Genomic DNA, 25,485 nt, shown 5'->3' on the forward strand with positions numbered 1-25,485 from the left:
ACTGTCCCATAAATAGAAATGAACTTTGGAAAACTTGACAGTGTGATAAAGACACTGCTCTCCTTGAGCTCCTGTGTGTGGAATATTCTGTAAAGGTCCTAAATCCATTGGGAACATTTGCCTATCTACAGAATGTCCATACCTATGTTTAAAAGGGAAAAAAATAAACCCACCATGGATAGATAACCCAAAGGGACAATGCATTTTAGCTCATTGGTGTAGGAAAATATGTAAATTTGTCAGGAAAGTTCAAAATATGCCCTCTTGATTTCCTAAAGCATAGACCTGCCCTGGAATAGGACATATTCGATCACTGGAGCCTTTTTTTTTAAGTAGGCAATTTTCCCCATGGTAATATTTATATTCCACAAATTACTAAACAGATTGGGTTAAAAATATGGCAGAAAAGGAAGTGCCTTTCCTGTAAGTCTGGTTAGATATGCACCCTGACTGTAAATAGCTGAGCTATGTCCTTACTCTCCATGTAAATTTTTAAAAAAAGCAACCTGATTTCATATGTTTCTATCCGCCTTCTTCTCCATATCACTCCTAATAAATTCTTACAAGGATGAGGATCCACTTATTCCAGCATAGTACAGTTTGGAAGTTTCATATGACAACTCTTTTCTCACCAAAAACTAGTATTATGAAAGGAATGCCCACTTTGCTCCACAGGTTTGTTGTTGCTTACAGCCTTCCCATCGGTGTGCTCTTGAAAGGTTAAACTCACGTCTGAGCGATTGTTTTCATAAACTCAGAATTTTGCTTCCAGCCCTCATGGCTCGATAGTGTGTAACCTGGTCTCTACCCAGTATTAGCCACGTTTTTTTCACACTTATCTCTAAGGGCCAAAGATTATCTCACAGAAGCTCCGAAATAATTCCTGTGTCTGCAATGCATGTGTAAAAGGAAATTTTTCAAGGGAAGAGGGTGAGAATCTAGTTCAAACTCTTGAGAAATTTTGTAAAGGAATATATTGATTAGCAAAAGCTCTCCGGCATCTTCTGGTAGACATGTGAGAGAAAGCAGTGATTGTAATTAATTTTTAGTGAGTGCCACATATTTGATAATTGCTCTGATTCATGCTATTATATTCCTCTTCCTTCACCCACAGCAAAACAAGCTTAATTTGATTCATACCCTTAGGAAGAGGAAAAAAAAGCCTAAGATTACTCACATGGCTGTGATTCAGCTCTTGGCTCTTACCCCCACCTCCCCCTCCTCCTCCCCCCTTTCTCCCACCCTGCCCACTCCCATATTCACTCCCACCCAGTGGCGTTGCCATCAAAAACTGAGTCAGTTCATTCTTTAAAATGGGTGGGGAAAAGAAGACAACTAATGAAAACTTTTCTGAGCAAAGTGTACTGCTTAGATCTGAAATCATTGCAGGAAGATGGGCAGAGTGGCTGCTTATATAATAGGAGAAGCATGGAACAAAGGGCAACTCTCATAAAGAAATGTTAAGAGTGTCTTATATAATTCTAGACATAGTTCACGTGCATGTTAGTAGAGGTAGACACATAGCCACATAGACAGGCATCTATGAACATCTTATTTTGGGAATTTTATATACACTGGATATAAAACTGATCTTCTCATCTTGAAGTATATTACTTTGCTATAATCAGAAAGTGAATCTAGCCATTATCCAAAGATTTTTCTAAATTGAAGTAGTTCATTTACAAGGTTGTATTAATTTCTGCTGTAAAGTGATTCAGTTATGCACGTATATATACATTCTTTTTTTATATTCTTTTCCATTATGGCTTATCACAGGATATAGAATATATAGTTCCCTGTGCTATCCAGTAGGTCCTTGTTATTCATCCCAAATATTTATTTTTAATTTCTTACTTATTTTTAATTGAAGGATAATTGCTTTACAGTATTGTGTTGGTTTCTGCCAGATATCAACATGAATCTAAAGATGTTTGATCATTGTAAAACATAAGTGAGAAAGTCATTTTGTCAGCCTTCAAATGAACAGTGTGACTTAGAAGCCTTAAGATTGTTGAGTTCCCTCCCATCCCGGAGGAGTTGGAAGATTGGTGCTGGGGGTGATAAGCTCCCCTTTAGTGAGCTGATGATTATGGCACATATTATGGATGCAGTGATTTCTGTTCCTTCCTCATATTTTCTCAGTTATTCCCATTCTCCAGATGAAACCAAAGCTGTGAGAAAAAGGAAGTCACTTTCCTAAGTCCCCACAGGTTATAGTCCCAGATCCAGTATTAGAACTCAGGCTGTCTGACTGCATCCTGACCTGTAGTTCCGGTTTGTGGGAATCTGACACAGTTGGATCATTTGGTATTTCAGAGATTGCCTGGAGACAGGAGCGGTGACCAAGAGGAAGCTCTGTGCCCGAGCTCCAAACCTGGCTTTAACTAAACTGTTGAATCAGGTCTCTGTGTGTCTTCCTGCATGGAGGGGAATGGAATCAAGCCTTCCCCCAAACACTCATTTGTAATCCTAATCACCTTCTCTCCATTTTTGCTGGCTTTCCCCCCATTCTGTTACCATCTGTCTCAGAAACACTGCCTGGATAAAGACAAGTCTAAGCAGTTGCTCGCCCTCCAACAAAACATAGAATTATTTCTCTTTTCCCCCAGAGCAGTGCCGAGCACCATATTTGAGGAGTTCCATATTTATAAAACTTGCCTGCATCTCAGCGATGTCTGGTTGCTGTCCATTTTATCATTCTTCAAATATGTTCTATGCTGGCTGGAAACGATTAGCTTTGTTACTGGAGGGTTTGTGGGATGCTTAAATTTCTTAACAGAGTTTTCAGATGGAAATCCATGTAGTTTTCTCCTTTAAGAAATGAAATTTCTTAATAAAAGACAGCATGGGAGAGAGTGCATGCTGAGGTTTCTTTTTGAACCCCCCACACACCCTCACTCCTTGGTTTTCCCTGAGGGTAACTATGGTGGAGTCTTATGTCATGACCCTGTGGAGAGAATAAACAGTGAATCTCTTTTTCCTGGGTCTGAAACCACTTCCTTATGCCTCTGTTTGGGGGCCCCTTTTTGATGCCAAGGGTGGTGCTCCACGCCCACAGGACTGTAGTATTTCCCCCAGTCTTTGACCCATTCACCTTCTTTCCTGGCCGACCGATGAGTTTCCATGTCTTGACCCATCTGGGCTGACTGGAATGGAAATTCTTCTTGAATGTCCTCCCCAGCAGATCCTAGCCCGATTCTGCACTGGCTTTTGGAAACGCCAAGAAGTTTGGACAGAAAGGCCCCAGCAGATGTCAAATGTAAAACCAGACAAGTATTAAAATCACTGAAACTTTGGGAGGAAAATATGGATTGGCTAGGTGTTTGTCAAGTGATTCTTTTAAGAAAAGTTATGGAATTGTATTTTTCTCATGCAGAAATGTTAAAATGACTATGTATTACTGTAAAATGATGGTGCGTAGAGGGCTGTTAAAGTGTAGAGATTGGATGACAATGATAACAAAACAGCCAATCCTTACATAGTACATACTATCTGTCAGGCACTGTCCTCCGCTTGTACATGTATTTTTAACCCAGGTATCACAGCTAGGTATCAGCAGAGCCAGCATTCAAACCTTAGCAAGTCTGGCTCTAGCTTTAAAAATATGTTATGAATTCTTTTAGATGCACAAATTTTAGGCATTCGATTCTATTAATATGCTGTTTTCATAGTCTGTGTTTATTTCCATTGAAAACCATGTAATTATAGATTTTATGGTCTTTATATATTGTAGGAAGATAACTTTCTTTAAACCAATAAAATTTTACTCAAAAAAAAGTCAGTGGCTAGATTAATACATCCCTATGGAAATGTAAGTTTTAAGAACCAAATGAGAAATATGTGCACATAGTTAAAACAGAAAGGTTTCAAAAGTACAATTTGGAAATGTACTTCTAAATTGTTTTGTGTGGATTTAACTTCAGAAAGTCAGTTCTATCTATACATTTAGTGTGGGATTTATTCCAGTAAAAGAGTACAGGGACTCTTTCTGTAATGCGAATAGTCAGCTCCTAAATCAACTGGATTTACAGGGTACATACCTTTTCTCTGCCTTCCTCTACCAATCTGAAAATGAGATATTTGAACATTTTGATATATTATAGAAATAGACTGTATTTTTTTTATATTAAAACAAAATTAGTTCTCCATCAAGGCATACTCAGCAATGCATGTCAAGCCTTGGTCAGAGCAGTTGCTAACTCTGTCAGGGTTAAAGGAAGTATGCTGAAAGGAGATAACTGAAGTTAAACTGCTCAGACCAAGGCTTCCAGATTTTTTGTGTGGGGACTTGGACTCCTTATTACTGCATTCTTCCTGTCTGTGTAATACCTGGGAACAATTTATTCCATGTAATCCCACCCCCATCTTGGTAGTAAACTTTTTTTTTTTTTTTGCTGAAGAGGAAGACTTTCAGGCATGCCAATGTATTTAATCAGTATTTTCTCAGATGACATTGGAAGATTTTCGGGTTTTTATTTTGCAGCTTGTAGGCAGGTTGGGATTTAAGAACAGTACAGATGCTTGTGTGTGTGTGTGAGAGAGAGAGAGATGTGGTTATATTGCATATGTGCTTGTGTGTGAGTGGCTCAGATTAGAATGTGAACTGTAGTAAAGGCAAAAGTGAAAGTTGCAACATGGCTCCCATGCCCCTGACCACTTCCGAAAGAACATGCCACGTGGGCTGCAGACTTACAGACTTAAACTTGGATCCACAGGACAAAAGAGTCCTAGTCCTCCATGATAAAAGCCTCCAGTAGAATAAAATTATAAAACCTGTTTACTGCTGTTCGTGTGAACTCAAACATTCAGTTGCCTCAGTTGCAAAATTTTCAACAAATAATTAGGATGGTTTAAATATTTGGGACTAGAACCAGAGCCTCACCATACCTTCAAAATAATCTTGCAGCTTTTTCCTTTACATGATCCAGTTCTTTGAAACCATTTATAATCTGCCTTGTGGTCCTGAAATGTACAAGTTATAAAAGAAAAAAAATGTGAGCTTGTCAGATTAACTACAATCACCAGTCTAATAAAACTGAGTCACATCCAAATGGGCTGCACTTACGCTACCCTCCCATTCTAGGGAAAACGTGGCTGGGGGAGGCAGTCTGAGTCATCACCTGGTTTGTTTGACATACGCTTCCTTCCATAAATTGGGAATGGCAAGCAGCACAGTGTTCCCGGCTTGCCTCGGAGACGGAGCTCTTGCAGCCTTGCATGATCAAAATAGGGCCTTTTAGGTTTGAAGGTTGAAGCTATGTCCATATTTTGGCTTCAGATGTCTAGGGGAGAGGGAGAAATCGGACAGACCCAAACAAAGAACAAATGTAAGTACCATTTTGGGTGGGGGATAATGAAATGGTAGGGTGTCCACAGTTGAATGTTTCCCAGGATATAAAAAATAATTGAGAACTACATTGGGGGTGTTAGATAAATTAGTAGCTGGCTCACTAAGCGGGGGGCTCATTTACTTAACGAGAATGTTCTCAATGTGAACAGTCCAAAATGATTACATGAGAGAGAGTGGAGAAAGAAAGGGGTGGGGGGAGACTGATGATTTGGTTGTTACGGTACAAATTGGTCCTGACTGTGTTTAATTTTGTCTGAACTATGCAACCATTTTGAGATAAATGTATTTCGTTGAAGAAACTTTTTCACAGCAGACTTTGAATCTCCTTTAGTGGTATTTGGAAGGGCTGAAAAGAGCGGGGGCTCTCGTGTCTCACCCATTTTTCCTCCAGCCGCTGTGTGGAGGCTCACCGGAGCTTTTCAGAATAAAGAAGTTAAGAATGCAAAATTGTTGGGGAGACTGAAGAGGAAGGGGAAAGGAGGAGTAGATTTATAGCTGAAGTGGGTTTGTAAACTCAGCCTCGGCTTCAGGATTATTTTTTAATATGTGCCAGGCACTCCTCTGATTTCCATCCTGGCTTGGTGGTGGCTTTTTGTCTGTCTGTGTGAGGCTCGGGTGTTCCCTATTTTAAAGCCGGAGTTGTCACAGCCTGGGCGTTTTCTGTTTCGGCTTATGGCTTTTTTTTTCCCCCTCTTTTCCTGAATGAGTGTCCTTTGTGTAACCCCAGTAATTCAGAAATCCTGCAGTCATAGGGACTGCCCTGTCATGTGACTTAGGTACTAGGTGCTGCCTGCGATTGGTCAGCAGCTAATTGGCGGGTCCCTATAAGAAGTCCCGCTTTGGGCGACCAGTCACTCTCCTGCCTGGGCTGCTGTTCAACAGGGGCCGGGGTGGGAAGGGAGGAGAGGGGGTGGCAATGGGTGTCCAGTGATTCAGCCACATATGATAGATGACCAAGGGACCACTTCCTTGGGGTCTGTACATCATTGGAAGACACCCAAATTGGTTGTGGCTGCCTTGATCAAACTCTGGCTCCCTGAACTGGTAACTGTCACTTTAATGTAGCTTACTGATTAAACTCAGAAAAATGCAGCTAAAAAAATCTTTGCCAGGAACTTGTGTGGACTTACTCCCTGTTCCCCCCCAACCCCCACCCCCTTGTTCTTATTCGTTTTGTCACAGGAATGAAATGCAGATAACTCTTTAGAAAACTTTCATAGGAAAAAAGCGCCTCGTGTGATCTGGAACAAAGACATTTTCTAATCAGATTTATCAAGCTGTGAAGAGGGAGTTTTAGCGAACGGAAGCAGCAGCATTCTGTCACCAGGAAATACTGCTTTATCCAGAATTGGTAAGTGAAAAGTGGCATTGCTCCCTAATAGATATCATATGCTGTGTGTGGGAATTGTAAAATTGTTCACAGACCCCTAACAACTGTGTTGAACTAAAGAACATATAAACAGAGTGAGGAATTCTAAAAAGGAACAGCTCGAGAATATAGCATAAAGACTGAGAAGAAGCCAGGTAATTAACAAAGATGAGCTGAGTATTACCAGTTTAGCCAAATATGAGGGAAAAGAAAATAAAAACGAGTTCTTTGGTAGAATTGTGGCATTAGCATTCCATGGATATAGATTTCCATTTAGTCTGAACACTATATGTGATAGATACTTGAAGAGATGCTTTCACAATTAGTCAACTTGCCCTCCTTTTCCTCCTTCTACCCCAGGATGTCCAGAATTTAGTTAGAATTCTATAAAATTAAAGTTTAAGTAATGCATTCAAAAAATTTCCTACCGATTATGAAGGGCAGATGGTAATAGATTTTTTTTTTTTACATTTGTGTCATGAATTTTAAGACTGTTCCATTTGATTACATTAATACAGTGAAAGGGTGGTTATTTCTATATGGTTTATTTTTGAGAGACGTTTTGAGAAATCATGATTAGCAGTTCTTACTGGTGTGCCTGTGTCTCCCTCTGAAACCTTAAATTCACTTTTCTAATCTTAAACCTGAGTGGCCCTTATGTTTAAGTTTCCAGAGAAATACAATAATACTTTGAATAACTGTATTATATACAATAGTTTCTTGTTCATGAACCATAAGGAAACACAATTTTACATTAAGCATGAATGTCTGATTTCTTGATTTGGCTTCTTAAGGATGACTGTTGGAAAAGTTGAATAAAATAAGAAAATAAATCCAGAATGGTTGGTGGCTCTCTGATTTTACCAGTTTCTTATTGGTCAATAGAAGTAATCATGTGATGTCCACTTATAGAATCAGGTGGAAAAATATTTTGTCCTTTAACTGCCAGTAAACGTGTAGGTTATTTTGGTGATCTCCCTTTATGAATCCGAATATGTACAATAAAACTATTAGTGACAGAATTGTAAGTTTGGGGTTATAGAGAATACAATATTATTAATTTACTTCTCAAAAATACCTTATTTCAAAATGAAAATTGAATCTGCATTTCTGACTTTGGGTTTTCACTTTCAAAATTTTGAAATCTTTAACTCAAAGGAGGAAAATGTATAATAAAAAGCAGGATAGCAGTTCTACAGTTTCTCTTGTTGGCACTAGAGTGAGGTGAGAGTGGAAGGGAGAAAGATGAATCTAGTGGGATCTGTTAATTGGTCTTTTTTTTTCCTGCTTATACTTTAAGAGTTTTTAAGATCATTTTTCTCAGACTAGCAGCTCTCAAGACTTCTGTAGAAGTATTTATTTTCAAAGAAATAGATAAAAAGCAAGGTAAGCATGGTCATTAAGGACAGGTCTTCCAATAAATCAGACTGGTGATCCAAACTTGTTAATATTACAGCTTACTTGACTTAATTAAAGTGTGGTTGAGGATATGGAAAAATGCTACTTTTTTTCTTGAAGTACATGGATTTGTAGGTTTCAAAGTCTTGGAGCCAGAGGAGTGGTGACAAGACAGTAAGATATTTACAGGTAATTTATATCTGACTGCTAGCTTGTGTTTAGTGATTCACAATTATTTTCAGCTCTGTATTTCATGTAAATACTTGGGAGAAACATGATGATTTAATAATCTGTCTAAATACTGCTGTGCTTAATGGAAAGAAAGCTTCTATATAATTTTTAGGTTTTACTCATTCATTTAGAAGCCATTGTTTTGAATGACAAAAATATGACAGAAGCAGGTTGAAACAGTAAATGCTAGAAAGTGTATTCAGAAGCATTTCTTTAAATCTTCATGTTTTTTAGTTCTGTGTGCTCTTCTCTGTTAGCATTTATTAATTTAAAAAAATACATGTAAAATAAATAACAGCATTGCCCTGAATTCTCTGCTGGAATTATGGAGAGTATTAAAATTTTTGTATATCTTGTTAAAAGATATTAATGGTACACACATGTCTGGGTATGTAAAGTTGTAAACTGAAGGGACTCAGGTCAAGGGACAGACTTCGAAATAGTTTCTCTCAAATAGTATTGATATTTGCAAATCCAGGATATAAGCTCTTTCCCTTTGGGCTTGTATTTTACATTTTTGGTGTGGTATACAGTTCTACCCAACTAAATGTTTTGAGGTATGGATATGTATGTGTGTATATATTTGATTGGAAGGGGGAACTTTAATCACTAGCAGAACAAGTGACTGTTTGTCAGAACCTAGATAAGCCTCATAGTGTTCCTATGACAACTGAGGGGCTGGGTGTTGAAATGTAACTTTAGGTTCTCGGTTTGCAAATGTCATTCAGACCTCCCACTACAGTCTCACTGAGTAGGAGGATAATGAGAAGGGGAAAAAACCATGAAGCAACATAAGTATCTCCGTTCGTTCCATGTCTTCCTGACTTGCCTTTGTGTACCGATCGCCATGGGAGTGGTAAACAGAAGTCTTGAACAAAGCAATACTTGAGTATAAAATAAGTGGAAAGGGGTCAGAGAAGTTGGGGAGGATAAATAACAACATATGGGGGTAACAAAGAGGCAAGAGAAGCTGGTTTCCATGCATTTGTGCAAATCCTTTATCCAGTGCTGACCAGCAGTGCGAACATCTTGAACCAGTTATTGTATAGCTCTTCAAGAGCTGCAAATATTTCTTCAAGTGCAATGTGGAGAAAATTCTTTTGGTAGCAAGATAGTTTACCTCTTTGGTGTAACATTTATTCGTTTCCCCTAGACTAACTACAGAGCATCCTGTATTCTTTGAAGGTCTATGTTTTTAAGTCAGTTTTTAAAATCATTTAATAGCTTGTCCTTTTTCCATAGGAAAGATAGGGTTGTACTATTAAAATAGTGTACAATTTAAGTATATTAACCTAAACCCAAGACATGTCGTTTGTGGAAATAAATTGGTTGACAGAGAAGTTTATGGCACACTCTATTGGAGGGGTGAAGGATTGTTTAGATTATATTTCAGTTCAGTTCAGTTCAGTCACTCAGTCATGTCCAACTCTCTGCAGCCCCATGAATCGCAGCACACCAGGCCTCCCTGTCCATCACCAACTCCCAGAGTCCACTCAAACTCAGGACTGTTGAGTCGTTGATGCCATCCAACCATCTCATCTTCTGTCATCCCCTTCTCCTCCTGCCCTCAATCTTTCCCAGCATCAGGGTCTTTTCAAATGAGTCAGTTCTTCGCATCAGGTGGCCAAAGTATTGGAGTTTCAGCTTCAGCATCAGTCCTTCCAATGAATATTCTGGACTGATTTCCTGAATTATATTTAGCATAGATTAATTGTGCAGTTGTGGATTTCCCATGCCTGAAGGGCTTCCTATTTTCTGCTCCTAAATGGTTTTGACTATTTATTCGGTCATTAGCATGTCCAGACCTGGGTTCGATCCTTGGGTTGGGAAGATCCCCTGGAAAATGGAATGGCAACCCACTCCAGTATTCTTGCCTGGAGAATCCCAGGGACAAAGGAGCCTGGTGGGCTACAGTCCATGGGATCACAAAGAGTCGGTCACGACTGAGTGACTAAGCACAGCACAGTGCATGCAAACACATATGGCCCAGCTTTATCTACTGACAGAACACAGAAGCAGTGACCCCTTGGTAGCAATGAGCATACCTAGTTCCCAGGTCTTTGTTTCTAAATGGAGCTTGGTGAGCTACAGTCCATAGGGTTGAACAGTGTCAGAGATGACTGAACAACTAACACTTTCACACACAGCATATCCAGAAGTTAGAAAGGAAAAGCAGACTTCAATGGGTTTTGCCCCTTACTTACTATATAGGTCCACCGTTGCTTCTGAAATCCAAAAACATCTGACAAGCACAAAATTTGAATGTAAAAATTTTGGTAGCAAATCCTGACCTAAACTGGCATGAAGCTATTTATAGTCTTTATTTATCTTATTTAGTATAATGTTTGTATGTTTTACTGTAGAAATTATTAATGTGTTTGGTCGTGAAGTACTGGGGTTTAAATTCACCATCATCATAATCAGTCTGAGAGTCAGATAAGAGTTTGTAGACTTCTCATTACTGGTATACATTGAGCTCACATTATATGCCAGGCACTGGCATCTAGAACAGTGTCTGGCACATGGCAGATGCTCAGTAGATGTGTCTTGGTGTAAAATGCTTTCACCTATTAACTAATGTAATCCTCACAAAAACTGAAGAGAGCCGATAGGGCTGTTATTCCCACTTTACGTGGAGAAACAAGGGGAAGCAACTTACCCAAAGTGTCCCAGCCAGGAAGTGATTAGAGCCAAGATCGGAAAGCAAGCAGTCTAGCTGCAGTCTGCTCTTAATGAATCTACTTCAGGTATGTGGGAGGCCTAAAGATATGGCACTGGACCTCTCCAGTGAGTTACAGGGGCGTTTCAGCTGTTTATTCCTGGTCACCCCGCGCCTGGTATCATTGGCAGCTGATGACATCACCATCATGGTCATTACCAAGGGCCTGCTGTGGAATGGTTTTCCTGGGTGGGAGGGTGGGCATTCCAGGGCTCTGAGAGGCTCTTCATCTCATTACAGGCTTCCCAATAGGTGCTCCATCAGCAGTCAGCCTGACTTCTTTATCTTGAAAAATGGAGATGCACAGAATAACTCTTTCCTCCACCCCCAAGGAAATGATCTTGAATAGTGGGAAAAGTCTTTTTGGAGACATTTCTTGGGCCCTTAATCCAGCAGGAGGTCTGGGCTCTGAGAAGGGCATGGATCACCTCAGAGGGAATGAGCTCCTTAGCATGGGAGCCACACTGGACACAGCACGGGTCCCTATGGACCTTGAGCTGCAGGATCCTGTATCCACAAAAGGATGCTTTGAACAATACTTCTCAAAGAAAGGTGTCTTCCAATACCTCTGTGTTTCTAGTGTTAAAAATTCATTCCAAGGTGATAACAACCTCCCCCTCTACTTCCCAACTTCCCTATCCCACTGGCTTGCTTAATTTCCCTCTGAGCACTTACCTCTGACATGCTATATTTGTGCTTATTTATTGGTTTGGCCTTTCAGTCAAGCACTAGCAATTATCTTATGTTGAAACAAATCTAAGGGTCCTAGATTTATTTCTCTTTGATGTCCTTACTCAAACTCATTCCTCCTATCAGTCTCAGACTGTTAGAAATAGTGGAATTTTTTCTGCTCATTGGATTTTTCTTACTGTTACCATTTTTATATTCGCAACCATGAGAATTTCTTTTTCTTAAACTGTTTTGATTGTGCAATCAAAATTTGGAGAACCCGTGTCTTCATTCAAGAGAGGAAACTTAGCCAAATTTGAATATAATCATTGAGTATTTAAAAACTCAAGACAATTTTAAATTACTAAGGAGAAGTAATTACTTTACTTTTATATTTTATGAACTACTTTTAATTTAGATAAGGAACTGGAGAACTGTATGTATTCCAGTGAGAACATCTTAAACTTGCCTACTTGCTATTCTTTGAAAAAATTTTCTTAATTAATATAGAATAATCATTCTACATATTAAAAGATGTAAATGATTTAATTTTGGACACTTCCCGCCTCAAGTTCTTAAATTCTCAACTGTGTAACCTATTGTCTTTCAATCTTATATTTATTCTAGTTTATATGTGCCAAAGTATTTAGGATAGTCTAAAATATAAAATTAAAAAATACATAGATATTATTAACTGTAAGTAATGTTGTCATATATATATATACCATTAGAGCTCTCATGGAGTTGATTTTATTAAATTTTTTTCTTTAAATTCTTAAAGGTACAGATTAGATGTTTATAAAAGTTGAATATAAAATACTCTTGTAAGTCAATATAATTAAGACCTTTTGTTTTTCTTAGCTATATTTTAATAGCAAAACAGTTGCTAGTTGCTTTCTTTTAAATGGTTAATCTACCAAAGTAATAACTTGCGTAAAAGCAAAATATAACTGATTAAGGTAGAAGATGGAGTCATTGATTATGGAAAGCAAGCTAAGATTTTATTTTAAATCATCTTCCCTTTCTGTCTTGGAAGAGTTTAATTCTCCTTTAGCACCTGTTCTACTGAAAGCCCATGGCTGGTGGTAGTGGAAGAAAGCTTAGTTTTCCCACCTTTCTTCTGAGATCAGACGAGATCGGGCACCTTCAGGCTGATATGGGTGGAGACTTCCCACCTTTCTTAAAGCAAATGGACACAGACTTTTCAAGTGAGAACCCGTTGACTTCTCTCAATTAGGATTTGTGTGAGATATATAAAGCGAGATTAGAGTTCGTAACAATGAGAGAAACTGAGTGATTTTGTGCAGGCCCAGTGAAATGTTACAAGATTCTTTCAAAGTTCTGGTTACCTGAAAAAAAATCTCCATGCATCCATACACTTTCCAGTGGATATCAAGTACGTGACGGTGGTTCCCATAACCCCAAGAAGGTACCTGTTCACAGCAGCCATTGATGTGTTTGCTCCCTAAGCGACCCAGGTTTTGGAAGCAAATAGACTTGTGCTTTAAGCTTACTTGGCCCCTTGCTGGCTGAGTGAGGGGCCAGATTCCCATTTCTGTCCCTAAGCCCCAGAGAGTGGATTTAGCTCCCAGGACTGTGACATAAGAGAACACACATAAAGCACATGTGGTGGTTCCTGAAATGATGGTACTTCACACACTTGAGTTCCTTCCCAGATCCTTTTAGGACCAGACTTCAGTTTAGTCTCAAAGCCTATGGATCCATTCTAAATGATATGTTTTTCTTCACATCACATGAAGTGAAACAGTGTTGATATTGGTGGCTGCCATTTCTGGCACACTTCCAATGTTTGGGGTAGGCACAGTTTTGAGGACTCTGCCCACATTGACCTGTTTAGTTCTCTTTACCACCCATTGGTGCAATTCTTATGACCATTTCATAGATGAGGACACTAAGGCACAGAGAGGTAAAGGAATGTGCTTAGGACCACTCAGCTGATAAGCTGTGGGACCAAAATCTATATCCAAATGGTGTCACTAGTATAGATGGTAAGTACTTCAGACAGAAAGCAGAATAAAAGTTGACTGAACCTGAAAGTCTCAGAAATGGTCTTCTCATCTCTGTTCTGCAAAGTGTCATATCTTCCAGGCCTGGCCCTCTCAATATTGAAATACAAAATTGACTTTTTCTGCTGCTTATTTTGCAAATCGATGGAGCAGTTTTAGTCATTTGTGTTTTATGAGTTTTAATTAGGCCACTGAAGTCCAAGAGGGGAATTCCTTGTTTTCAGTTGATCTCATGCACTAACACACTTACTCATGTAACTTCCCCTATTTTTTTCTCTAATGTTTTCACTTGAAAGTGGGGGTGGAAGGGAGAAGTGTGTGAGCATTTGGGTCCTCAGGATGCACTTTTCGTCAACCTTTCTGGAGACTCTTTTATCCGGTATAGCATTCATCCATAGAAAATAAAATGAGTAAGAATCAGTAATTACTAGTATTTTCTCTTTTATCTTCATCTCATTCTGGGAATGATCTAGAGGGGCAAAATTTCTAAGTAAAGATTTATAAGAAGCCATCTGTGTGCATAAAACCCCATGTTTGGATGAGGAGTTAATTTTCAGAATATGGGAAAGGAGTTTCACCTTGAGAATTTCCTCCTTCAAATGTAGGTTGAGAATGTGGTTTAGAAGGCAAGGGCAGGCTGCCCTACCCTGTTGGGTTCAGCATGCTTAGAAATGTCTTTAAAAATTATCCTGGCCTTGGTCTGAGCCTGCGTGTAAGAGGATATATTAAAGCATACCTGTCTTTATTCTTTCATTTGTTCATTCATTCATTCATTCATTTACCTGTGTTCTCATCTAACTCATTCAGTCCCTACCTGCAGACAGATGAAAGAAAGGACAGGGTGAGGTCCATTAGGAGAAGGAAGAGGAGTAACTACAAACTCAGTCTTTATTCCTTTCACCTCAATGACTACATCTTTTATTTGATCCTTTGCCATCTTGGAGACAAGGCACATTTCACAGACTGACATTCATCAAAATCTCTAAGCCTCTTCCTTTGGCAGCTGGACTTCTTTTTTAAAGTAAGGGGAAGAAGGGGCTCCTGACAGGAAAATACTGCAGAGAAATGATTTTTCTTTCCTTCTTTAATGGTGGTGGGAAAAGGACTCATAGTAGGAAATCCATCAGTAAATCCAGTCTAAGAGTTCCCCTGAGTTTTTGACTAATTTCTCTGAAGAAAATTATGAGACAACAAAGGATTCCACAATGGTGTCTTGGAAAATAATTTAAAAATAGAATTTAAATCAATTTTGAGGTCAGAAGTCCTGTCCTGCCCTCAATTAAATATATTAGGAATTTTTGAAAATATCTGTAAGTGAAAGTGGGAAAAATGAGGGACACTCGCTCTCTCTGGGGGAGATGAGGATAGGGAAGAGGGCTTAAACTACCAACGCTTAAAGAAGTGTACTTGTCACTGTGCTACAGTTAGGAATACTCTTTCTCAAGGCAGTCATTATGTTTACTTGTGCTTTAAACCTGAGTGTTATTTTCCATAGTTTTCGAAACACACATAACCATTCAAATTATTTGTAATAGTGCAAACTTTGTTTTCTGATACAGGTGTGACTATAGCAAGAAAGGTAACGCATGACATGCGAAGTCTACATCAACAGCAGGTATATATGGCCCAATGGAAGGAAATGTTTAATGTAAATTTAAAAACAGAAATCATTCAGCCTCTAAAAGGATGGCTCATGATCTCAGGGCTCTTCTCTCTGAACTAGATCAACTAAGGACTGTTTGGGACAAGTTAAGTTGGTAAAGATAGTAAATTTCTACCTTTTCCTCCATCCTGTTTGGCAGTGATACTCGAAAAGATTTTCACGAATCTTCTACCCTTGGATGGCAGGCGGACTATAAAGAAACTGTTCTTTCTCCCACAACCTCTGCACAATTTCTCTTCAGGCTGGGAAAAAAACTTTCCTATAGCTCCTATCCACCTGGTCCTTGAAGTATGGGGTATTTGGTAAGATGTTAACAAAAATGGCCCCAGGTGCCAACCAGACCCTGTAAGGCTTGTAGCAGAACAGTTGACAAAGCTGTCAGGTGGGAAACGTTCATTTTACCAAAATGTATTGCACACCTACTATATATCAGATGGTGTTCCTGGTCTGGGAATATAGCAGTGAACAAGCTCCCTGATTGCATGGATGGGGCAGGCTGACAGTGATTGAACAAATAAGTAGATGCCAGGCGTTAAAAGGTGCTAGAGAGAAAAAACAAAGCTTGCTCCAACAGATAGAGAGTACCCAGGAGTCTAAGGAAGAGCTACTTTATCCAGAGCTGACAGGAAAGTTCTTTCTGATGTTGCAATATTTGTGCAGACTTATCTGTGGGAAGCGAGGAGACAGCCATGTGTGAATCTGGGAGAAGAGGATTCTAGGCAGAGAAAACAAAACTGTTGCATTGGAGGAGGGCGCAAGCTTGGTGTGTTCAAAGGACAATAAAGAGGTCAGTGTGGAGCAGCAAGCAAGGGGGAAAGTAGTAGATGAGGAGTGGGAGGTAGTAAGTTGCAGATCACGTAGGGCCCCGTTGGCTGTAGTAAGAAGCTGCGAGAAAGTTGTTCTTGTTGTTTAGTTGCTGAGTCGTGTCTGACTCTGCGACCCCATGGACGGTAGCCCACTGGGTTACCTCTGTCCATGAGTTTCCCAGGCAAGAATACTGGAGTAGGTTGCCATTCCCTTCCCCAGGGGATCTTTCTGACCCAGGAATTGAACCCACGTCTCCTGCTTGGCAGGTGGATTCTTTACCACTAAGCCACTTGGGAAGCTACCAGATAGGAAATGGTAACTGAAGAGAAGGAAGATGGTGTTCCAAAGGGACAGGTGACTTCTGTAAAGATCCTGGAGAGTCTAGCCTTGTGCCTCATAACCAGAGTGTGTAGAAGTTGTGTAGGGCACTCTTTTGGGAAATGCTACTTTTGTCATTTAAGTTATGATGATATGAAAACCTTGTAAAGAAAGATAAAGTTGAGCTATCAACCTCTTATCAGCTAAAGATCCAAAAGTGGGTAATTTTTTCCTGTCACATCTATTCCTCAGAGGCATGGAGTATTCAGTTTTCTAGCAGTGAGATGTTTCAATTCCATTTACACTTAGCCCAAACTCACTTTTCCAAGGGACCTATCTTTGCTGATTTTTCACTCAGTGATAAATAGTTTAGACTTTTGAACTGTGTGGTTTTTAATGAATTCTACCTTCAAAGTGATTTTTATATATAGCTCCTAGTTTTCAGTTCAACCAATTGATAGTTTACCTCTTAGAAATCTATATGAAAATTTACCGTTTGACTTAGGTTAAAAAGTCATGTCACACGTGTTCATTTTACAATTGGAGACAGAAAGGGATTGTGGGAAAATCATACCAGTTGACCAGTTGAGAAGAAGGGGATTCTGTCTACATTTTTTTCTTTAAATTTGTGTTAAAAACACTTGTAGTTTCTTTAAAATAGTGTTGACTGCTGTAAATGAGTTGCATCCGCTTGTCATTCTTTTATTTTCATCATCTGATACTAAAGTTCTACCTTTCGCATAAGGTAGACACAATTTCTGTTTTCTGGGACTGTATATGTTAAGAGGCGTGAAGTGAGATGAGACATAAAGTATGTATAGAGGTCGCCTTATCAACATTGGACCATGTCACCAGGCCTGATAACTCCCAGGGCTTAGCAGATGCACTTGGTAGCTATTTGGAGGTATTGTCCAGGTTTATCTTACTTTACACCACCTGAGATTTCACATCTAAATTTTATCCCCTAGCCCTACTAGTTAGTTATGCGTCTAGGTTATCATTCGTATTCTTGTAGCCAAGGACCCACCTGCAGGAAAGAGTTACTGTCATTTATAGTTTAGTTCAACTGGACTGGATTTCCTTACTGCCTCTGGCTTAAACTGACTGAGAGAATGACAGTTTCCCTTGTGGGGAGGAGAAGTCAGTAATTTGGGAACATAGAGTGTTTTGTGGAGGAGGGCCTAGTGTGCTCCTTTCCATCCTGCCCATTAAGTAGGAACTGCAGTGAGAGAGGGAGTGAGAATTCGCAGATCACGAGGAAGCTGACCCAGTTGGATGGACCACATTGGGAGCTGAGAGAGAAAGAAGTAGAAATAAATAACGAAGGATGGAGGGGAACCTTAGAGTACCAGCAAATCTCTGGTCCTAAGCGCTGGTGTCCTTGGGCCCTGGCCTGACTTCTTTCTGGCATCCCTGCTAGGATTCCATTCCTGCTCATCTACTTAGAGACGAGGGGCAGGCTCCTAACTTCCTGAGCAAGGAATTCCAGAATGGGCATTCAAGACACTATCTTCCTGCAGATTCTCCCGCACATATCTCTCTTAACTGAATCTACTTTCTAGGTGCACTATAGAGAGCTAGACATTCAGGTCCTTTTTTCACCAGCCTCTGACTTTAAGCTTTGCGGGTAACACCTATATTGCCCACGAAGTCATAAGTTTTGTTTAGTCTTTCCCCTCAGGCCATCTTGATGGTCTCCTAGGGCTTGAGCCATTTCATCCCATGTGCCCTGGGATTTCCCCCTCTCTCCCCCCATGTAAAGAGACAATTTGTTGCCTGTGTTCTGAGACCTCCCTATTTCTGCTTTTGACTGGAGTCTATTCTGGTACGATTGTGTGGTAGCTGGGCACTGCAAAATGAGTCAGTTCCTGCAGTTTGGTTACAAGTTCTCAAAAAGTATTTCAGAATGTGGATGTGGTCAGCAGAGTCATTTTCCAGGCATCTAAAAGGAAACCCACATCAACTGTAACAATTGAGCTGCGAACCGATGCCCTGCACAGCAGAATTGGGCTTGCTTTTCCTCAAAGGAAAGCCGGTAGCAGCCCTCAAATCTAGCCTGTTCTACAGACCTTAAAGGAGAATTCATCTTCATGCTTGCAAATTACATTTCAGCTGTGGCTGCTGGCATAGTGTGACAGAGGTTTTGGTCTTTGTCACTTTTTGAATGTAGGCACACATTTGACATAAAAACATTATTTCTGAAAAGTAGAATCTTATGATATTAGAACATAATTAGTACAAAGTATGAAATGTGGCTTCAAGACAAAATTTGGTGATTTTCAGCTAATGTACGAAGGAAGAACTAAGATGGTTTGGGTACTAGTAGAGTACATGGAAATGCAATTTTTTTTTTTTTACTAAGTTGAACCTGTGTAGACTTAGCAGCAATACTGATTAAAAGAATAATTAAGTTCTTTTCAAGCTTTAGAAGAATTTCAAGTTTGCCCTAACATTTAGAGAATGTTTTACTTCAGCATAGGCTTTAGGAAGTAATCATTGTGAAGTTTTTACTCTCTTGGGTACCCATGAACTATGTAAAATTTTGATTGAATTCTTAGTTACCAATCTTGTACCAACTGTAAAAAAACAAAACAAAACTGGAGTTTTTAATAATAAGGAAACAAACAACGTAGAAAAAATGGGCAAATGGCTCAAACAAACACTTCACTAAAGAAGATACAAAAATGACAAATAACACATGAAAAGACATTCAGCATCATTAGTCACTGTGCTGTGCTTAGTCACTCAGTCGTGTCTGACTGTTAGCAACCCCATGGACTGTAGTCCACCAAGGCTCCTCTGTCCATGGGGGTTCTCCAGGCAAGAATACTGGAGTGGGTTGCCATGCCCTCCTCAAGGGGATCTTCCCAACCCAGAGATTGAACCCTGGTTTCCCATATTGAAGGCAGATTCTTGACCAACTGAGCCACGAGGGAAGCCCCAAAAAATAACCTCTGAAGAGACTGGAGCCTAAATCCAGCACTTTAGATTGTTCGGCCATGCTACCTGCGTGCATTAGTCATTCAGTTGTTTGGTTCAGTCACTCAGTCCTGTCCGACTCTTTGCAGCCCCATGAACCACAGCACGCCAGGCCTCCCTGTCCATCACCAACTCAGGGAGTTTACCCAAACTCATGTCCATTGAGTCGGTGATGCCATCCAACCATCTCATCTTCTGTCGTCCCCTTCTCCTCCTGCCCTCAATCTTTCCTAGCATCAGGGTCTTTTCCAGTGAGTCAGCTCTTTGCATCAGGTGGCCAAATTATTGGAGTTTCAGCTTCAACATCTGTCCTTCCAATGAACACCCAGGACTGATCTCCTTTAGGATGGACTGGTTGGATCTTCTTGCAGTCCATGGGACTCTCAAGAGTCTTCTCCAACACCATAGTTCAAAAGCATCAGTTCTTCAGCCTTCAGCTTTCTTTATAGTCCAACACTTAACATCCAACATTACTACTGGAAAAACCAAAGCTTTGACTAGACGGACCTTTGTTGACAAAGTAATGTCTCTGCTTTTTAATATGCTGTCTAGGTTGGTCATAACTTTCCTTCCAAGGAGTAAGCGTCTTTATTTTAATTTCATGGCTGCAATCACCATCTGCAGTGATTTTGGAGCCGGAAGAAATAAAGTCAGCCACTGTTTCCACTGTTTCCCCATCTATTTGCCATGAAGTGATGGGGCTGGATGCCATGATCTTAGTTTTCTGAATGTTGAGCTTTAAGCCAACTTTTTCACTCTCCTCTTTCACTTTCATCAAGAGGCTCTTTAGTTCTTCTTCACTTTCTGCCATAAGGGTGGTGTCATCTGCATATCTGAAGTTACTGATATTTCTCCCTACAATCTTGATTCCAGCTTGTGCTTCCTCCAGCCCAGCGTTTCTCATGATGTACTCTGCATATAAGTTAAATAAGCAGGGTGACAATATACAGCCTTGACATACTCCTTTTCCTACTTGAAACCAGTCTGTTGTTCCATGTCCAGTTCTGTTGCTTCTAGACCTGCATACAGGTTTCTCAAGAGGCAGGTCAGGTGGTCTGGTATTCCCATCTCTTTCAGAATTTTCCACAGTTTATTGTGATCCACACAGTCAGAGGCTTTGGCATAGTCAATAAAGCAGAAAGAGATGTTTTTCTGGAACTCTCTTGCTTTTTTGATGATCTAGCAGATGTTGGCAATTTGATCTCTGGTTCCTCTGCCTTTTCTAAAACCAGCTTGAACATCTGGAGGTTCATGGTTCACGTATTGCTGAAACCTGGCTTGGAGAATTTTAAGCATTACTTTACTAGCGTGTGAGATGAGTGCAATTGTGCGGTAGTTTGAACATTCTTTGGCATTGCCTTTCTTTGGGATTGGAATGAAAACTGACCTTTCCCAGTCCTGTGGCCACTGCTGAGTTTTCCAAATTTGCTGGCATATTGAGTGCAGCACTTTCACAGCATCATCTTTTAGGATTTGAAATAGTTCAATAGGAATTCCATCACCTCCACTAGCTTTGTTCATAGTGATGCTTCCTAAGGCCCACTTGACTTCACATTCCAGGATGTCTGGCTCTAGGTGAGTGATGACACCATCGTGATTATCTGGGTCATGAAGATCTTTTTTGTACAATTCTTCTGTGTATTCTTGCCACCTCTCTTAATATCTTCTGCTTCTGTTAGGTCCATACCATTTCTGTCCTTTATTGAGCCCATCTTTGCATGAAATATTTATTAGTCATTAGTTCATTAGTCATTGCATGAAATGTTGCATTAGTCATTCAGTTCAGTTCAGTTCAGTCGCTCAGTCATGTCCAACTCTTTGCAACTGCATGAACCGCAGCACGCCAGGCCTCCCTGTCCATCACCAACTCCCGGAGTTTACCCAAACTCATGTCCATTGAGCCGGTGATGCCATCCAACCGTCTCATCTTCTGTCATCCCCTTCTCCTCCCGCCTTTCACAACATCAGGGTCTTTTCAAATGAGTCAGCTCTTCGCATTAGGTGGCCAAAGTTGTGGAGTTTCAGCATTAGTCATTAGGAACTTGCAAATGAAGAAAATGAGATACTACACACCTGTTTGAATGGCTGCAGTTAAAAAGGCTGATCATACCGAGTCTTGGCAAGGTTTTGGAGGATCTAGAATCCTTATAATACATGTAGGTCAAAATGTAAAACTGTACAAAAGTCTTAGAAGACAGTTTGATAATTTCTTAAAAGGTTAAACATACACCTACCATTCCATCCAGATATTCTACTCATAGAAAAAATAAAGAATATGTCTCTATGAAGACTTGCACATGAATGTTTACAGCAGTTTTATAAATAATGGCTAAAACTGGAAACAACCTTAACATACACCAGCAGATGAATGGATCAACCAATTGTGGTATATCTGTATGGTAGATTATACTCAATAATGAAAGAAGTGAGCTATTGATATAGTGAACAACACAAATGACCTCACACGAGAAAAGTAGACTGAGAAATGAGACAAACAGAGCCCCCAAGGAAGTACATACTGCGTAATTCCATGTATATAAAATTCTAGAACGTGCAAAGCAATCTCTAATGACAACACAGATCAGTAGTTGATTAGAGTAGGGGAGTTGGTGGGGGCAAGTGGGAGTGATTACAAAAGGACGCAAAGAAACTTTGAGGCTGGTGGATAATTTCAGTCTCTTGATGATGGAGATCATTTCATGAGTGTAGATATATACCAAAACTTACCAAATTGTATGCTTTAAATATGTGCAGTTTATTGTGTGCTAATTCTTCCTCAATTAAAAAGAGCAATCTTTATGGAGGGATTTAAAGATGCCCCTTACTTGGTAAAATAAAAACTTGGCATCTCTTAGGAGGAAAAAAAACTGATGAAGTTTTAATGATTTGGGTATAGAAATACAACCTTTTAGTACAGATGAGAAACCAAAGTTAAACTGTGAACATAATAGTTGCCATCGCTTTAGTTCCTCCTGTTTACAAGGTATTGAAAGAAGTGGTTCAGAAGGTATCTGGTCCAGCCCTGTGGGGACAGCTGCATGTTTGGTTTATCAGCATTTGGACTTAAACACAAGTACTATAGCACTCACTTTATGATGAGGGCTAAAGCATCGGAAGCAGGGTTCAGATTGTGAAGACAGGAAAGTGCTACCTTCGTATTCTACCTTTGTGAGAGACATAAAATCTCTTCTATCTGCATCATGCATGAAAATCTGTAAAGTACTTTCATAAATTTCATTTTTTGGGGTCATCGCAATAATCCCATTATGGGGAGGATAAGTATTATCCCCATTTGCTTGGGAGGCATACTGAGACCCAATGAAGCCAAGCTGTTTACCTGGATCACAGAGCCCCCATCTTCTTAGGCCGAGGTCACCATTCTCCCCGTGGCACTTTGCTGCTTTCCCAAACTCATGTCTTTGAGTATTTGGCCAGGACTTTTTGCTCATCAATTTGTCAGGCAGTTAGGAGAGTCCCATCTATTTGTATATGAGGTGTTCATGGCTGTGATCCCATCTAATCCTGTTTCCCTATCTATAAATAGATAATAACACAGTCACTGGCCTCACAAGGTTGTTATAAGAGTCAAAGACTCAGATGTGAAAGAGCTGTGATAGTCAGACAGTACTGTACACACAGCGGGTGTTGACGTTTACTACGTGATTGCCTTCATCTGGCCTGATTACTGAGGACACAGTACTGAGCAAGTGGCTTTGTAAAACTATCAGGGAAACACAAGAGCTTAATTCCTTTATTTGCACCATGCCTTCCATCCAGATTGCCATGTTTCATAATAAATGAAATCTGGTACACTGGATTACTTTAATTTTAAATTCTTCTTTCCAAGGTCTCAAAAAGCATTCTTTTTGTCCCAGCCACAGAAACTGGTAGCTTTGAAAGGAGACAATACAGAGCTAAAGGCAGGCAGGCTACAGTCCATGGGGTCACAAAGAGCTGGACACGACTGAGTGACTAAGTATACAGCACATGAGGGTTGACTTAGCCAGGAAGGTTGGCACATGCCTGGTACCCCCTTTCCCCTTGTTTGTGTTGACTGACATCTCTCCTTGCTCTCTGTCACTTTCAGTGGCCCTCTCTCTTCAGTATCCCTCTTCCTTTTCATATTCCTGGTTTGGGAGCAGCTGCCTTGGCACAATTCTTGACAGACTTCTCCCCAGAGTAAGTGATAAATTGTGTGCATGCGTGCTCAGTCGCTTCAGTCGTGTCTGACTCTTTGCAACCCCATGGACCGTAGCCCACTGGGTTCTCTGCCCATGGGATTTCCCAGGCAAGAATACTGGGGTGGGTGCTATACCCTCCTCCAGGTATCTTCCCAACCCAAGGATTGAACCCACGTCTCCTGCATTGTAGACAGATTCTTTACTGCTGAGCCTCTGGGGAAGCCAGTGATAAACTGTGAGGCAACCAATATAGGCTTTAGTACTGTCTTGGATGGCATTTCACAAAACAGATTTTCAGGAGATCGGGAAAAAAATTCTGTGGTCCAATAAGTTCAGGAAAACTGGGTTGAACAACATTAAATAGGTTCCTTTCTGGTAGGACTTTTCAGAACCTTTCATGTTAGTATCGAAACTTCAAGAAGGGGCATATGGTACATCAACATTTCCCAAATCTGATTCCAGGAACTCTGGGGGTTTTTGTGAATCATCTCTTGGTTTAATACTCCAAAGAACACACTTTGAGTAATGCTGTTTTGTAACCTGTTATTTGATATATTGGTAAAATGACAATTTTCTTAAGAGTTTTCTGACTGTCCCTACTGGCATATCTAAAACAAAACATAGACATGTTTTCTTGACTGAGTCTCGAGAATTCTAGTTTCTCAATTTTCTATTCATGATTTTAAAATTCATTGAGGTTCATTTAACCTTAGAAAAACTGGAGATAAAAGAGCACACAAAGACTGTAAGGTTTTGTCTAATAATGAAACTCAATCCAGGAAATACCTTTTTTGTTCTAATTTTTTTCACCAAATCCTCTAGATTCTGCCCTTTTAAGTCCCTCCATTTATTTCATCCCTAATTCCGTGGCCCATCCTGGCTTCCATAGGAACAGACATGAAAGAAAAGTGGTGATGTATGTACCTAACAATTCTCTTCTATCAGCATAGGGTTTGCATTAACTTTTAGTGTTCCCAGTAGTAGGATGACTTTAATTATCAGCATGAAAAAGATTATCGTGATATGGATGTATTCTTTTACAGTTTGTTCCCCAGACTATAGAAAGTACAATAATCAGACTAGGACTTAAAAGAGAGTGTCAGAATGAATAGCAATTTTCAGCGAGAAATTTGAATGAGTTCAATGCTATGGCCTACCAGCAAGGAATGGGAGGCAGGAGAATGAACACGGGGCTAGGGACATGGAGTCAGGAAAGGGAACAAGTAAATGGGGTTCATTTCTGGCTTGTAGTATGTATGTGGTGCTTCTCAGGTGGCTCAGTGGTAAAGAATCTGCCTGCAATGCAGGAGATGAGGGTTCGATCCCTGGGTCAGGAAAATCCCCTGGAGAAGGGAATGGCAACCCACTCCAGTATTCTTGCCTGGAGAATCCCAGGGACAGAGGAGCTTGGTAGGCTACAGTCCATGGGGTCACAAAATAGTTGGACACAACTTAGTGACTAAACAACAACAACAACATGTCCATAGGATATATAGCTACAGGCTAGACACTCCAGGAAAGCTTGGGCTTGTGGTTTGGATTGCTCATCGGACTCTGAGGTTGACCACTCTTTTAGAATTGCCATGTTGCATCTAGTGTGTTCTCATTAGACCTCAAGGGTTTCCCTTCATTTCTGAGCTCCTTTTACCCCACCTCTTCTCTAAATGAGAGGCCTTTGCTATTCCTTTTTGACTGAAAATGACTTCTATAGCACATCGCCACCTATACTTACCCAGATTACCATGTCCCCGGTACCCCACAACATACACACATT

At 40.1% G+C, this 25,485-nt stretch overlaps 2 long non-coding RNA genes across 2 annotated transcripts in view; one reads left to right on the top strand and one right to left on the bottom strand.

Annotated features, from left to right (window-relative positions):
- Positions 1 to 2,667: 2,667 nt before the first annotated feature.
- On the bottom strand, positions 2,668 to 5,081 carry LOC129639588 (uncharacterized). Its single transcript, XR_008708483.1, has 4 exons — positions 5,066 to 5,081; positions 4,888 to 4,962; positions 3,095 to 3,207; positions 2,668 to 2,811 (listed from the first exon to the last, which is right to left on the bottom strand). It is a non-coding gene; the product is annotated as an uncharacterized LOC129639588 (long non-coding RNA).
- Positions 4,907 to 25,485, top strand: part of LOC129639587 (uncharacterized) — a 31,789-nt gene continuing 11,210 nt past the window's right edge. Inside the window, exons 1-2 of the long non-coding RNA XR_008708482.1 lie at positions 4,907 to 5,327; positions 6,533 to 6,701. This is a non-coding gene — a long non-coding RNA (uncharacterized LOC129639587). The remainder of the gene's footprint in view (positions 5,328 to 6,532; positions 6,702 to 25,485) is intronic.

Source organism: Bubalus kerabau, chromosome X, assembly GCF_029407905.1.
Source record: "Bubalus kerabau isolate K-KA32 ecotype Philippines breed swamp buffalo chromosome X, PCC_UOA_SB_1v2, whole genome shotgun sequence".
Classification (NCBI taxonomy): domain Eukaryota; kingdom Metazoa; phylum Chordata; class Mammalia; order Artiodactyla; family Bovidae; genus Bubalus; species Bubalus kerabau.